The sequence below is a fragment of the Leopardus geoffroyi genome, chromosome B4 (genome assembly GCF_018350155.1).
Source record: "Leopardus geoffroyi isolate Oge1 chromosome B4, O.geoffroyi_Oge1_pat1.0, whole genome shotgun sequence".
In the NCBI taxonomy this organism is placed as follows: domain Eukaryota; kingdom Metazoa; phylum Chordata; class Mammalia; order Carnivora; family Felidae; genus Leopardus; species Leopardus geoffroyi.
In genome coordinates, this window is record NC_059341.1 from 28,243,300 (window position 1) to 28,258,763 (window position 15,464).

At 46.8% G+C, this 15,464-nt stretch overlaps 2 long non-coding RNA genes across 2 annotated transcripts in view; one reads left to right on the plus strand and one right to left on the minus strand.

The window, feature by feature from the left end:
* Positions 1 to 12,381, minus strand: part of LOC123590115 — a 33,330-nt gene extending 20,949 nt beyond the window's left edge. Inside the window, exon 1 of the long non-coding RNA XR_006708611.1 lies at positions 10,983 to 12,381. This is a non-coding gene — a long non-coding RNA (uncharacterized LOC123590115). The remainder of the gene's footprint in view (positions 1 to 10,982) is intronic.
* LOC123590118 lies at positions 10,353 to 13,842 on the plus strand. Its single transcript, XR_006708613.1, has 3 exons — positions 10,353 to 10,730; positions 12,986 to 13,113; positions 13,678 to 13,842. It is a non-coding gene; the product is annotated as an uncharacterized LOC123590118 (long non-coding RNA).
* The last annotated feature ends 1,622 nt before the right edge of the window (positions 13,843 to 15,464 follow it).

Below are 15,464 nucleotides of genomic sequence, written 5' to 3' on the forward strand. Positions count from 1 at the left end.
TGAGTAAGAGGGAAATAAAGGAATCAGAAGAGAATTCATTAGGGAAGGCTGCCCTAGACCCCTTGGGTTTGAGCAGGACCTTTCAGGATGTAATGAACATACATTCACAGAGAAAGGCTAGCAGGGATGAAAGGGGCCAGACAGCATCCAGCCAGTCCTTGGGGGTTACAGAAAGCAGATTAGTTCCCTGGAACAGAAGGGCTGGCAGCCTGGGGAGTAAAGAGAACTTAGATTAAAAAGATAAGGGCAGGAAGGGGAGCAGATGGTAAATGGTCCCGTCGTTAGCTTAAGGAGTATAGGTGGACTGGTAAATTCCTACTGTCCTCAGGACCCTGCACAGACCTCATCTCTGGATTGCTTTCTCTGATCTCCACCCCTCACCTCACAACACGTACAATGTTGCACTGAAATGTTGTTTAAACCTCAGTTTCTTCCCTTTCTCCACATCCCCAGCTCTTGCCTGTGAGGCAAGAGGCACTCGTTCTGTCTACTGCCTGCTCAGAGCCTAGCACGGTGCCTGTCGGTGAGTGCTGGCCACGCCTGAGGCAGGACTCGCTTAGCCAGCAAAGACTGAGGGTAGGCCCTGAACCCACACTGTTCTAGCAGTCAAGGAAACGGTGGTGATAAAGAAAGACCGTGTCCCTGATCATGTGGCGCTTACACACAGTAGGCATCATTCTACACACACATTCTACACACAGTAGGATCCATTCTAGATTCTTACTGCCGAGCATACCTGAAGAAACTGAGGAAGATTCTTTTGGATCGAGTATGGGGAGGAGCCTGCAGTTCCAGTCAGAAACTTCATCAGGGGGACGCCACCTTATTGCACATGTGAACGTATGAGGAGCTAGATCTGGCATGATGAGAGGGAGAAGCCCTGGGGAAAGATGGCCCCTCAGACGGCCAACCAGGGCCGAACACGTTGCCAATACTAGAAAATTTACCATTATTTTCAACAGCAGCTTTTTCAGTGGAAAAGTCAGGGGAAAGTGCAAATGTGTTCGAAAGGAAGAGGAAAAGTACTGCTCCAAGTGTTTTGAGATCAAAATGCACATTGATGAGGCAAACAGGAGGGCTAGGCTCAGTATTCTCATAAGCCAGCTCCCCTGGTGCTGGCTAAATCAATCGGGAAGTCCACGGGAGGGAGACGACCTAACCCAATTGAGAAAGGACACAGACCCAAAAGATGTGAGCTCTGAATCACTCGCCCCAACTGCCCTGCTCCCCTTGTCCCCCCACTGCTCCTGCCCTCAGCAGTCCCCTGGACCCCGTGGGCCCTAGCTTCAAAGCTGGGAAGCATGAGGAGACTTGTGCTTACACTCCTTTTAACCAGGGACTTTTAGAGCTGATGGGATCATCCAGACCATGAAGGGAAGAGCTGGGGATGGCAGGAAGGAGGGCAGGAAAGGGGGATACAGGACCCACCGCATGCAATGACCTCACATGATGAATTAGCCTGTATGAGAAGCATGACAGCAAATAGGAAAGCTAGTTCGCTCGCCTCCTAAGAATCATACAAAAAGGGGAAAACACTGTAAGCTCTTTACTTAAGTCAAAAGAAGAGGCACATGTGTCCAACTTCCACTGCGTTGTTTAGCGGAAAAATCTGCTTGTGAACATGGCCATTCGGGCTCATTATTACATGAGGAGTGTCAGCAAATGATCGTGTGTGTATTTTCTTTTCTTTTCTTTTTTCTCAGTTTTTTTTTGGTTTTTTTTTTTTTTTGTTTTTTTTTTTAGTTTATTTATTTTGAGCATGCACGTGAGCAGGGGAGGGGCAGAGAGAGAGAGAGAGGGAGAGAGAGTCCTAAGCAGTCTCCACGCTGTCAGTGCAGAACCCGATGTGGGGGCTTGAACTCAAGAATTGTGAGATCACGACCTGAGCCGAAATCAAGAGTCGGACGCTTAACTGACTGAGCTGCCCGGGGGCCCCACGTGCATTTTCTTTATACCTGTCCCCTTCCTGACACTCAATACATAGACTGTACAGAAGTTTCCGGGGAAGAGGGTATGTGGGCTTATCCTACTTGGCACAGTTAGAGTTCTAAGTTGGGTAAACTTGTTGAAGAGGCTTTCTGAACTACTTCCTCAGGTCAATAACTCTTGGTCATGAAAACACTCAGAGGAAGCACCTTGCTCTTTTCCCTGAGTTTAGCAAGATGTGACAAGACCTGCACTTAAAGTGGCAAAGAAGATAATAAACTCACTTCGATCACTTGTCCAGGCGTTAAATGAACACGGGAGCAAACAGGCAGGAGCTGGAGACACACTGCCAAACCTCCGCAGGGTGTAGAGAGCTGCTATTGGGTGAATCTAAACTCCTAATTCAGGAAAAGACTCACAGAGTTTCGTAAAAATGAATCATGTTTTTAAGTTTCTACAGTTGCCCCTGGAATGCGTACCTCAGCAGATATCTGAATTATTAAACGTTTGCTTTATCAGTGTGGTTTAGTTGCAAGAGCTGATTAGGCTGAAAAACAAACCATGCGTGCAAAGGAGGCACAGAACCTTAGGAGTCCAGAAATGAATCTATGAATCCACAAGTTCTCCTGAAATTTCTGACCATGTATCAAAACTCTGAGGAATGTCTGCAACTACTTACTTTGTGGAAATGCATTCTCTCTTATAAAATGGCTAAAATCCCAACAGAGAACTGAAATCAGAGATGGAAATCTGGCCTCTGAAGTGAGATATGCCCAGATTGAGTGTACTTAGGAATTCTCACAAAAAGAGTTCAGTTTGCTACATATATGTGTATTTGACTCAAATCAATTGGCAACCAGCAAAAGAGACTCATAATTATAGTCTGGCATTAATAAAATCAACTAGTTCGTATAACCAAAGTGTTTTCTCACCAGCCTTTGAATACAAATTATTTCATCTGGTAATAACCCAAGTTTTTTTTTTTTTCTTTCTTTTTTTTTTTTTTTTAAATTTACTTCGCCTCTTTCCGTTTCCTTTTTTTATTTTTATTTATTTATTTTTTTAAATTTCTTAACCTTTATTTATTTTTGAGACAGAGAGAGACAGAGCATGAACGGGGGAGGGGCAGAGAGAGAGAGGGAGACACAGAATCAGAAGCAGGCTCCAGGCTCTGAGCCACCAGCCCAGAGCCCGACGCGGGGCTCGAACTCACGGACCGCGAGATTGTGACCTGAGCCGAAGTCGGACGCTCAACCGACTGAGCCACCGAGGCGCCCCTAACCCAAGTTTTAATGGCTGTTATAGGTCGTGTTCCCAGGAAGCAGTTTATTGAGTGCTCTTGGGATCACCTGGGAAGCGGGAGGGGCAAAGTCAGATTAACAGAGGGAGAAGTTGAGACGTAACGCAGTCTTGGTGAAAGCATCAGCCAACCCACGTGAGGTAGCCTTTGAGAGCTGACCCAAGTTAGGGCAAGAGGTCATTCGGTGAAGGTTGTCCCTGGAAGACAGTGTGACCTTCAGATGACCAGAAAGTCTTCTTTACATGAGGCAAAACCCACAGGCTAACAGGTAAGGACCGCCTTCTCAAAGAACTCCCCGCAGCTGGAGAATAAGACCTTCATTCCTGAATAGGAATCTGTGCAGTGCATCAAAGCATCACTACAGTCCACCTTTTACAACACTTGGATCTTCTTCTTCATATAGGTTCCAAGAAAAGCTCCTCTAAGATACCAGTGGGCTTCTGTTCCTAACGGGACCTTAATGGAGGAAGGTTAGTGGAATAAATTATAGATTTGGTCCTATAGCTGATTTCAGGGTGCCTACTAATACTCATCTTCTCCTACCTGTTATCCACTAAAGATGTTCCTCACTGTCAAACAGGCATGTCTGCTGATCTTGGGGCCTTTCCTAGTGGTGAGACCAATCCCTCATTCCTGAAGGGTCTGAGCTCCTAACCATTATGCCTATCTCAGGCTGTGGTAGATTTTCTTCCAAAGTTGGAGTAGGGAAACCATGAGGTACCTAAGCAGATCACCTAGGTTCTACAGTATTCTTCCCTTCCCTGCACATAACAATATCTCCCTATCTCTTCCTTGTGATCAGGTTCAATGATCCCTTCCAAGGCAGTGACTTCTCATATTTCCTGTTGGTTCCTTGGTGCAAGGAGCTAGAATTGCCCATGGATCAGCCATACTTAAAGTTCAAAGAGACAACCACTGTGTCTCCTGTCAGAAGTATCCCCCCTTTAGGAACCAGGATCTCAAAATTCACAGGGCTCCATTTTGTGAGGATAAAAAGGCAAAATTCTTCAAGTAGGACACTGGGAGTGATGGTCAGAAGAACTGCTTCCACTTCGAATCCTTGGTTCCTGGACTCATGCGTTCTACCCATTGCGAACACAGTGCCATTTAAAGGTCTTTGATTTAAGGTCTACTCTGAATCCTGAAGAATGGTACTCCATCCTAAGAAGTATCACCTTTGAGCTGGCACATCAGTTAAGCTTTCAACAGGTCTGTCTATGCTATGCTCTCACGGGCTGGCAGCTTCTAGATGTATAGCATGAGATAGAACCAGTGGAGTCATGCTAAAAAATGTGTTCTTTGGTCTGATGTGATATTATATCGGATTCCATGACAGTAGATTTAACACTGTTTAAGCCTTGGATAGTGGTACTAGCTGAGGCCCTGAGAGCAGGAAAATATAAACCCATATCCAGTATATGTGTCCATTCATGTTCAAATGAATTGCCATTTCTTCCAGGTTGGAAGATGTCCCATGTAGGCAGTCTGCCAGAGTGTCAGTTTGGTCCCCTTAAGGGACGGGGCTATATTGGGAGCTCAGCATCACTCTCTGCTACTGGAATGTTAGCCATTTGGCAGCAGCATTAGCTGGAAAAACTTTGGTAATTGGGAGTCCAGGCTAGTGGGCCCAGGCATAGCCTCTACCCCTGCCACCATGGCTCTTCTGTTCATGTGTCTATGGTGCCAATACTAGAAGTGGCTGATGACAGAGGCTGGGTGCCATTAACTGGTCAGTCATTTCATCTTCTTGCAGGCTTAGTGCCTCCCTCTTGGAGTTCCAACATGCAGTACAAAGATTCTCCCACAATATGCCCTCTCAGGTCCGTCCACATGTCTGCTCCAGACATGCTGGCTAGTTGCCAGTCTGCCCATTTTCTCCTTCTAGGCCCTTGTCCATCTGGTCAAGCCATTTGCTATAGCCCATGAGTCTAACCTCAGGCCACTTCTCTTTCGACACAAAGCAAGTGACCAGGGACACCACCTGAAGCTCTCCATCACCACTGTTGTTCAAGACTACCCTTGACTGGGGCTAGAATGCAGTCACTGTCTTCAGCTTGCACCCACAGACAGAGCTGGTCCACCCATGCAGCAAGCTTAAGCTCCTTCCTCTTCAGTCTACTGATCATAAAGGATCCTCCATATGGCCATAGGTGTGAACTGATGGGAAGGTGCTGGTCCACTAACAGTGGGCGACATGAAACCCTCATGTCAGCTTGGCTGTGTGCCCTGGTCCTGCTTGTGCTTAATTCCAGAGGTACCAGTCCAGCCTTACACTGGATTGTTCCTTGGCCTATCCCATGACATGATGTGGTCGTTCTGACAGAGCCCAGTTGTGATGGGCTCGTTTGGCCATATGGTCAGGGGGTGTCCCATGGCTAGGAGCTCTGTCTCTACTGGGTCCCCACAGCAGGTAAGAACTATTGTGAGAAAGTATACAATTCCCTGCTGCCAACGGTACAGCCATCCTCCAGAAGCCTGGAGGTCTGCATTGTGATTTTCCCATTGGGGCTTGCCAATAACTCCACATGGCATTTCTTCCCAGCACTGATGCCTCTAACACCAGAAGCCCGAGTGGGAGGACTGCTTGCACCACAACCCAGACCCAATGCAGAACTCTTTCCTTTTCTGGGCCTTCCTCAAAGCTGTTAACCTCTGGATGGTATTCTGGTTGGAGCAGTTTTCCCAAGGGTGGAAAATGCTGCTTCCAGAACTCGAATGCACACTTCAGGTTTTACACTTCCATCTTATGGTGGAGAAGCAAGATGGAAAACCTGGTGTCTTACTTCGGATGTGATGTCCTGGCATGCCCCTGACCACTGCACCCATAAAAGCTGTACCACTATGGCAGGTGCCCAGCAGGATGCAGACATGAATCCAGAGGCTTATTATTAGTGATGAAACAAATTCAATAAATGGTCTCCAAATGGAGACAATAAAGTTTTTCCACTGCTACTTTCAAAACCCATGATTCTCTTATCATTTTAAAAGCCTTGTCACATGGGAAGGGTATTATATGTGCCTCTGGGCCATTTGAGCCCTATGATTTTTTTTTTTAAGTCCTACTCACGCTAATCTTTGCTTATTTTTACTCCTCAAATCCATAAATAGAGCAAGATGAAATGAACAAATAAAAAACTTAGGATGAAGTTAAAAATACAGATTGGAAAAATTAAACAGAGCCAGGTTAAAGTTAGCCGACGAAAGCACGGGGCCAAAGCTGCCGACCAGCTGCCAGATGCAGACGGCAAACTTCACCCTGGGTCCTGCTGTGCTGAAGTAAAGGCAGCCAGGATTCCTCACTCTCACTAAGTCCCACCGTATCCAAAGGAAGGAGAGAGGTAACCCCTTTAACCATCTCACAAAATAACTGGACGGAGACGCTCACAGTGAGAAGAGGGATGGGGTGGGATGAGAGGGCGTGAAGACCAGTGTAAACACTATCACTTCCTTTGGTAAAAAAAAAAAAAACAAAAAAAAAAAAAAAAAAACAACCCAAAAAACCTAATGTCAAAATGACTTAGCCTGGGTCTCAGACGGCAGATCCTGAGACAACGGCTTAAGTGAAAATACTTGATTGCAGAGTGTGATCCAGAGAGTTGGAGTAAGGGACAGGAAGAATGAAGCAGAAAAGGATGGAAAATCAATGCAAAGACGAGTCACAGCTCCTGGCAAACAGTTGCTGGCTCTGTGTGTCCTGCCTGAGTTGCAGGAAAGACATCTCGGGACGGTCCATCTTGGGGGAAGAAAGGAAAGCATTTATCCATTAGGGTTTCTGCTTTGTAGGTTTGCCCTGAAAACTTATGCCACTGTGTTTCGGGCTGAAGTCAGCACATTGGCCCCGAGTGGCTCAGAGCACCTCCGGGGCCAGTGGCAAATGTGTGAGGCTGGTCAAGAGGCATGGCCCTGTCAGGCTGCACCTACAGGAAGCTGCTCAGAGCCTGAATCAACAGCTGGAATAAAGGGCAGGGGGTGCCCAAAGGTGAGAAGTGGTACCCAAGAGGTGCACAGGGCACACTTCACGTCTAAAACTAGATGTTGCTTTTAAAGCTTCTTTTTAGAGAGAATCTTTTGATGTTTAGCACATTTCTGATCCCTCAGCAGTGACCCCCTGTAAGATTTAAGTGATATCAGCATATTTGGTCCAAGTACCATTCTGGGCATGGAGATTCGATCCACGAATAGAGGCAACCTTTAAGAAGTATGTCCTGGGATGCCTGGGATGGCTCAGTTGGCTGACTCTTGATTTTGGCTCAGGTCATAATCCTGACATTCGTGAGACTGAGTCCTGAATCAGGCTCTGGGCCGACAGTGTGGAGCCTGCTTGGGATTCTCTCTTTCCCTCTCTCTCTGCCCCTCCTCTGCTCACACTTTTGCTCTCAAAATAAATAAATACGCGGGGCGCCTGGGTGGCGCAGTCGGTTAAGCGTCCGACTTCAGTCAGGTCACGATCTCGCGGTCCGTGAGTTCGAGCCCCGCGTCAGGCTCTGGGCTGATGGCTCAGAGCCTGGAACCTGTTTCCGATTCTGTGTCTCCCTCTCTCTCTGCCCCTCCCCCGTTCAGGCTCTGTCTCTCTCTGTCCCAAAAATAAATAAAGGTTGAAAAAAAAAAATAAAATAAATAAATACGCATTTTAAGAAGTATGTCCTTTGTTACCTGCTTCAAAGTATAAAGCTTTCATGAATGCGTCAAAGATTATATCTGAAAACAGATTCACTCCAAACATCTAGTCTAGCAAACTCTACCCAAGTCAATGTTCTACACAGAAAATAAAGACTTGGAGTAAAACTGTCGATATTATACATACAGGTAAGAAATCATTTCTACGTTCGCTTTCAGAGTACCTTTGAATTTCCAGAAGCAGCTTTCTTTTATGCCGGGAAAGCATGAAAGTGCAATGTTTAACATTAAGCGCAATGTTAAAACAATGTGAATTTTCACACTGTGGTCTCACATACAGGATCTGAAAATTTTTCCTCTCTGAGATGCCAGTATCGATTTTTTCCATGGTCAAAGTAAGCTCCAACAAACAAGACAGGAACGCATTCACTCTTTCATTGTAAGCAGATTTCTATTCAAAATAATATGGGCTTCTGGATCACAATCCTGTTGCTGAGGAACTTAACACTTGGCTATGAAGTCAGTCCTGGAAAATTGATAGTAGGCAAAACTTTTGAATTTTGATGTACAGCTGCTACACTCCTCTCTGAGAATACAATATAATGAAATCACAACTTAAGTTTACTTAGAGGGAGAGCTCAGCAAATGCTGTTAAAGAACTGCAATCCTTCTGGCTGGAAAAGTAACGATGAACACCCAGAATGCCTCACTTGAGCTAAGAAGGCAGCCAGCAGAGAAAAATTCCTCCCTTAGGCCATAGTCCTCTGTGATCCTGCTCCACTAACAGGAGACTTAATTAGTTAAATTAACCTAGTAAAGGTTAGATATTTAATTTTTAATTTATTAATTATTAGCAGTTAAATAAAATTTATATCCATCATGAAAAGTCTAAATGCGTATGAGAGCTTTTAAAACCTTAACAACATTGTAAATTAGGTACCACTATTTCTGGTCACAAACGGAAGTGTCTGAGGTACAGAGAAGCAAGAGACTGCCTCAAAATCACACAGCTACGATGTCATAGGGCTGCACTGTAGCTCAGACAGTCCTATGTCACCAATGCCTCTCCATCTCCGCCCTTGTTCTCTCGATAAGGTCAAAACCCAAGGAACAAATTTGTCCAAGGTGTAACAAAGGAACCAGGCGGAAGGAGACAGCCTTCAAGCTGGCAAATCAATCTTGGTTAGCTCTCCCCACAGCAGCTCCTTCTACCTTCCAGGGCCTGGGAGAAGTTGGGGAAAATGGTGCAGCAAAGTTACCATTACCCCTCATCCACATCAGCCAGCTTCTAAACGTTACTAGACGCTCCTTGAAAACCAGCAATCTGGGTCAGGACGCTGTGCAGGAGCTCCTTAAAGGCTCTATGCAACCCTGTCTTCCCCAGACTTGCTTCATGATGGTATCTCTCTTGGGTGGGTGGGGGGGGGGGGGGCAGCAACCTCACACTGATTTTGTAGAAGAGAGTTTTGAAATCACTGCACTGCGGGGATACCACAAAATAATAAATTCTAAAAGGTCATTCTGTTTCCATGTTGTACCCGTGGGACTCAGAGTGGAGGAGGGCCCACAGTTTGGCCTCACCTCCAAAACAGAAAATGCATGAATGCTTTGTCCTTAACTTTAAAAAGCCTGATTGCTCATGGGTTCACCAAATACTTAGGGAACGTGGTGGGGGCAGGCACTGTGTTGGATATGTATGTAGACTGTACCCATGAACAGGCCAGTTTCTGCCTCAAGAAGCTCACAGTTGGAAAGAGACGATAAACTTTGTCCAGCTGTGCATGTCTTGAGAAGTGCGACATGCCACAGGATCGCTTAATAGGACAACCTTATGTTGGTTGTCCAGGCACCAAGGAAGTGACATTTCACCTGAGGCCTGAAGAATGGGCAGGAGGTAAACAGGGTTAGGGGGAAATCCACGCAGAGGGACCTGTGTGGATAAAGGGCCCTTCTCCCAGGAAGCTTCTACTCACCCTTCCAGACTCAACTTAGACCTCCTTCTCTCTCTGGAGGCTCGATCGAGGAGCCCAACTATTGCACTTAACACCCAGAGTCCTGGTTAGCGGTTTCCTTGCACCCGGCCCCCCTCACAGAGCGGCCACATCTGAGGACCCCCGGGTCTTGTTTCTTCATATCCCCAGCCGGTTGCCTGCTATCCCGCAATACAGAGGCACAATAAGACGCTTGTCAAAGAAGGAAAGGGAAGAAAAGAGGAAAGTAATTCATTAATAATAACCTAGCTGTATGCACAGGTTCATTCTCCACCAAGTCTCGTTTTTTGTCATACACAAAGAGAAACAGTTATACTCAGGACTCACAGGTCCACCTCCACTTCACACGTTAATTTAGTCTCCAAACATTTGTGTTAGGACCTGCAGCCACAATAATGCAGAAGATGCAGTGTCTGTGTTCCAGTAGCTTATGATTTAGTGGTGGAAACTCAGAAATGCAGGGCTTTCTTTCTTTCACCCACTGTGAAGCACAAAAGGCAGGACGAGTTCCGATGTCAACTGTCCACGCAGGATCTGGGCCTTGCCCACTGAAGGCTGGCTTTAAAGCTGCCAGTCCAGAGTCCTGCCCACGGAGGGGCTGAGCTGGATTTCTCACTCTAGTTGCAGTAAACTTTCCTGCCCCTTCACGTGTTCCTCCCAGCAAGGCTGAGACGACCCAAACTCCGGCTGCCCGAGGAGAGGGACCGCGGGGCCGCCCGACCCTTCGTCACCGAGCGGGATCGCCGCCCTCCAGGCCGCCCACCTCCAATGCTCCGGGCGGCGCAGCCCGCGCCTCTGCAGACCCGGGACGAAAGCGGGCGTGGGGCGCTCAGGGGGAGCAGCGCGCGCCTATCCGCCGGCCCGCCCCCACCCCCGCACGACGTCACCCGGATCACGTGAGTGACCGCCCCCCGCCCCCCGCCCCCGCCGGCTCAGCTGCTCTGCCCGGGAGCGGGGGGAGTCGGGGACGGGCGGCGCGTCTGCTCGGCCCCTCCCCGACCCCTCCCCCGGAGCCGAGGCGAGGCGTTAAGCAGGGGGCTCCGGTGAAATTGGAACCAGTGTTCTAAATTAAGGGGAGCAGATGTCCCTGTTTTGCTCGGGAGGCCTGGGTGGCCTGCTGTTCAGACAGAAATCGTTGAGGCACTGACCTTCCGGGGCCGCTGTCAATCTCCGCGTGCAGATGGCCAGCCCGAAGCCCTGCCCGCTCCTCTGCATTGGAAATGCGGCAGCAGGGGGATCCGGGCAGCTTGAGAGAAAAGTCTGCGTGGGGGGGCGGGGGAGGAGGCCCGGGGGAGACAGAGGGCAGGAGAAAAAGGGCTGCTCCGCGCACAATGGAGCCCCCGTGGCGGCCCCTTGGAGGACAATGCGGTCCCCCGGGACCCGCGGTTGGCTGCGCCAGACCGGCCGGCCCGCGCTCCAGCTGCCTCTTCAGAACAAGGCCGTGCAAATGTGCCCACTTGATTCTAAATCCTCTTAGGCGCTATCCATGTGAACGAGGGAAGGGGTGGCCTTAACAATCCTTTACAATCGGAGGCCTGGGAACCCCGGTGCTCGGCAAAATGTCTGCACCACGCATGCAAATGGAGTCCATCGCTTGGAGAGATCGGCAGAAAATCTCTCTGCCCGGTAGTCGGTGAACAAAACCAACCGCCTGCAGTAAACACTCATACATCTGCCCCTTCGATGTCACGCAGGGTCCTGAAAATTTTTCAGGGTGTTTCCCCCAGAAGAGACTTAAATGTTCAGAAAAGCCAGCTAAGCTGCGCAAAGTCATTAGTCACCCAGGTATTTACACTGTTTTTCCTATTTCCTTTCTCTCTTGGCCTCTGTGGTCAGTAGTATGAAATTCCTAGGAACTCCCACCTAAACACCAGCTTCCTGTTTATGCTCTCAGTGGCTTTAATGTTTAGCTGTTAAAAGCAGTTGACCAAAGCTCTATGCAAAGATCAGCAAAGGTTTGCAGGTGAATGGGGGGGGAGGGGGGGAAAGAAACCCCAAAGGAGTAGGTCAAAGGTCCAGGTTCATTTTTAATCACTGGTGTCAAAATCACAGGAGAAAAAAAGATAAAATTAAAGTGTAACTTAATGCCTACGATCTTGGTTCATTTCTTTTGGCCCCTGTGTCTACAGCATGAACCTATTAAATATGATACGCTAGTCTAAAGGATGAACATTTTCATTTCTAGCCGTCAAAAAAGTCTTTTTTTCAATGTGGCATGAAATTCTTTTGTTTTAGAAGGTTACAGTTCACACATAAGCACAATCTGTGTGCTCCTGTATGTGCCTTACACCTCGCCATGGCTGTTCTTGATGTTGTTGTGCAAAATGCTGCACTTAGGTAGCTAGTTGAATTACAGCCTCCCTGACCTGGGAAAGAACCCTAGAGGGCACCTCACCTAGCTCTTGCCTGTTACAGAATTCCGTGCACAATTCCCAGGGAGTGATTAGCTGTTTTGTGATAGAATCTCTGTAGAACTCCCTTCCTTAGAAGATAGCATCTCTCGGGTGCGCCTGGGTGGCTCAGTCGGTTGGGCGTCTGACTTAGGCTCAGGTCATGATCTCACTGTTCGTGAGTTTGAGCCCGGCATCAGGCTCTGTGCGGACAGCTCGGAGCCTGCTTCGGATTCTGTGTCTCCCTCTCTGTCTGTTCCCCCCTGCTTGTGCTCTGTCTCTCTTGTCTCTCAAAAATAAATAAAGATTAAAAACATTTAAAAAAAAAAGAATATAGCATCTTTCCTTGACAATTTTTTTTTTTAATAAACTTTTCCCATATATAAAACTGGAGTCTGTCTTCGTGGAGACTAACAGAGTCATGCAGAATAAATCTAGTCTCTCTTCCACATGATGCTACCCTTCAAATATTTGGAGGCAAGGCTCATGTCCCCTCAATCTTCTCCCAGAGAAAACATCTCCAGATCCTTTAGTAGTTTCCCCTGTGGGTCTGAGTCTCCTGCACTGTCTGTTTCAAGTTATCTAGTGATGCTCCGGTTAATCTAAGTCCCTTTGAAGCTGAAGATAGGGCTTCAATTCATGCTGCAATTCGGCTTAGGAGGCAGCATGGGAGGAGTATGGCTCAAAACCCAACAGGGAGAATCAGTCGGACCGTGTCCCAAGTTGTTCCAACAAAAATAAATTTTGGTTTTCCATGTTAGTCTTTTTTGACTGTGTGTCAGTAATGCCAATCTCCGTGATGAAGCCCAGGCACGAAGGAGAAAGCCGTATTGTGTGCCAGCACTGGGCCCTACACGTTCTGCATCTTACCTTCACGAAAACACTCTGAGTAAGTACTAACCGTCACTCCTCTTTTACAGAATCAGGGCTGAAATAATCCGCCCAAGATCACACAGCTAATAAATAGTAGAGTGAGGTCTCTGACCTGTGACTTGTAGACAAAGATGCTGCCCTAGGGTCTTGTGGTCAAAACTGAGATCCTGCGTGTTTTCTTCAGCATGCTCTTATGACATACAGCTTTAAGTCAAGGCCAGTTTGTATGCATCATCTTTATACAGCTACAAAAAATTCTGAAATACAAGAACTTTAGGCGGGAAAAAAAAGTTCTTTCTGGAAGCAAATGAAACAGAAATTCCAAGGTAATGCCCAAAGTCATCCCAAACATGCTTTTATTCCAGCGGTATTACTTAACAGCAAAGTGTTATATTACCCTTGAATTTCCTGCCTTAGGCTAAGAGTAGGCCAAGCCCTTGGTGCTAAATTGTTCCCTGTATTTGGACTATAGCACAACCAATGCCATTGCCCCTTACTCACGCCTGCTCTCCAGTATGTCAGTTAGTCAAGAAAGAGGGAAGAATATGTTTCCCGTGCACACACTGTAATTTTTTTCCAGGGTGGCTCAGCCTGCCAGAACAAAAGTAAAACCACAGAGAGAAGATTTAGATCAGCCTCTTGATCGCCCTGCTGCTACTTTACAGTTTTAGGAGGGGTTGAACATCAAGCACTTGAAACTGTCATCTACACATTCCTTCTCAGAATAAAGCAGCATTAGCATGTACACTGCCGAATTATTTTCTACCCCCAAATTTTGGAAACTCTTTCTCTCCGGGAAAACACTCTACAGAAGGCACACTGAATTAACGGAGTTATTTCTAAGGAAGGCTCTTACAGTCTGCAGTGAACTGTCATGTGCTGACATCCGGCCAGGTGGACTCTGAGCCTTAGCAGACATGTTGCTTAGCCGTTTAGATGTTTCTAATTTGTTTTTGATTATAAATAGTGCTTGAGACACCTTTTCCTTACTGCCTCATCTGAAGGACCCTCCACAATCACTGTCACATGAATCTGTGTCTTTTCTTCATAGTATTTACAGCAATCTAATGCTGTTATTGCTTACATGTTTGTTACTGTTCTACCTTATCTAGATCACACTGTGCATAAGACAAGTACCTTCGTCTGTCTTGTTTATTACCAAGCATATATTTTTTTTGAATAAATACATCTTCGGGGTGCCTGGGTGGCTCTGTCCGTTAGGCATCCGACTTTGGCTCAGGTCATGATCTCGCCATTCATGAGTTCGAGCCCCGCATCGGGCTCTGGGCTGAGAGCCTGGAGCCTGCTTCAGATTTTGTTTTCTTCTCTCTCTACCCCTCCCCCACTCACCATCTGTCTGTCTCTCTCTCAAAAATAAGTAAACATTAAAAAATTTTTTTTAGGGGCGCCTGGGTGGCTTGATCGGTTAAGAGTCCGACTTCGGCTCAGGTCATGATCTCACGGTTCGTGAGTTGAAGCCCCGCGTCGGGCTCTGTGCTGACAGCTCAGAGCCTGAAGCCTATTTCAGATTCTGTGTCTCCCTCTCTCTCTGCCCCTCCCCTGTTCATGCTCTGTCTCTCTCTGTCTCAAAAATAAATAAACGTTAAAAAAAATAAAAAAAATTTTTTTTTAAATAAATACATTGTGTGTGTGTGTGTGTGTGTGTGTGTGTGTAGTTCTTGTACAATTCTTTTCTTAAATCCTTGGAGTAGTCAAATTCCTACCAACAGAAAGTAGATCATAGTTGCCAAGGGCAGGGGCAGGGAGAATGGAGAGTTAGTGTTTAATGGATACAGAGTTTCAATTGGGGAAGACAAAAAAATTTGCAGAGGATGTACAACAATGTGAATGTACTTAATGCCACTGAACTGTGCACTTAGAAATGGTTAAAATCATAAATATTAGAATGCGTATCTTTAAAAAAAATTTTTTTATGTTTATTCATTTTTGAAAGAGAGAGAGCACAAGCAGGGGTGGGACAGAGAGAGACGGGGACACAGAATCTGAAGCACGCTCCAGGCTCTGAGCTGTCAGTACAGAGCCCAACGCCAGGCTTGAACTCATGAACCATGAGATCATGACCTGAGCCGAAGTCAGAAACTCAACCGATTGAACCACCCAGGCGCCCCTAGAATGCATATCTTTTAACACAATAAAAATAGATTCTTTGAATTGGAAATCTTGGGCTAAGAGTGAGTATATATATTTTATAAGTTTTTAATGTTTATTTATTTTTGAGAGAGAGAGAGAGAGAGCACGAACAAGGAAGGGGCAGAGAAAGAGGGAGACACAGAATCTGAAGCAGGCTCCAGGCTCAGAGCTGTCAGCATAGAGCCCAACATTGGGCTCTAACCCACAGCTGTGAGA